At 35.0% G+C, this 457-nt stretch overlaps 1 protein-coding gene across 1 annotated transcript in view; it reads right to left on the bottom strand.

The window, feature by feature from the left end:
• The window catches only part of LOC102673287, a 64,177-nt gene that overhangs the window by 23,288 nt on the left and 40,432 nt on the right, over positions 1–457 (bottom strand).

Here is a 457-nt window from a genome sequence, read left to right as displayed (position 1 = left end):
GGGAGAAAGAGAGGGAGGGAGAAAGAGAGGGAGGGAGAAAGAGAGGGAGGGAAGGGTTTTAAAAGAGACGAGTATTTCATGTTTTGAATTTTTGACGATTCGTTGGGATGAAGTTAAGTTAGCTAAGTTTCGTCGATGTGTGATATGAATATTCATTAGGGGGAAATGAATTTGTTAAAAAAAAAAAAAAAAAAAATGGAACTGGAAATGATCGGCTTCTTTCGAGCGGGTTAATTTATTTTATTGGTAATATTTTTCGATCGGGTAATATTTCACCGACAATGTGTATTTATACAGCGCGTTGATATTATCGATATAATACTTTTATCGGCGCTTATTTCATCGTCGACCTCGTATTTATCCACATTATCATCGAGGGTGAATTTTCTCGACACATTTATTCCCCTTTGAAAAGAAATAACGAGAAGAATAATACAATTTTATTGTGCCACATTTA

Source organism: Apis dorsata, unplaced genomic scaffold (genome assembly GCF_000469605.1).
Source record: "Apis dorsata unplaced genomic scaffold, Apis dorsata 1.3 scaffold_172, whole genome shotgun sequence".
NCBI classification, from domain to species: domain Eukaryota; kingdom Metazoa; phylum Arthropoda; class Insecta; order Hymenoptera; family Apidae; genus Apis; species Apis dorsata.
The sequence above is the reverse complement of the archived record's forward strand: the minus strand, read 5'-3'. Positions and strand labels throughout refer to the sequence as shown.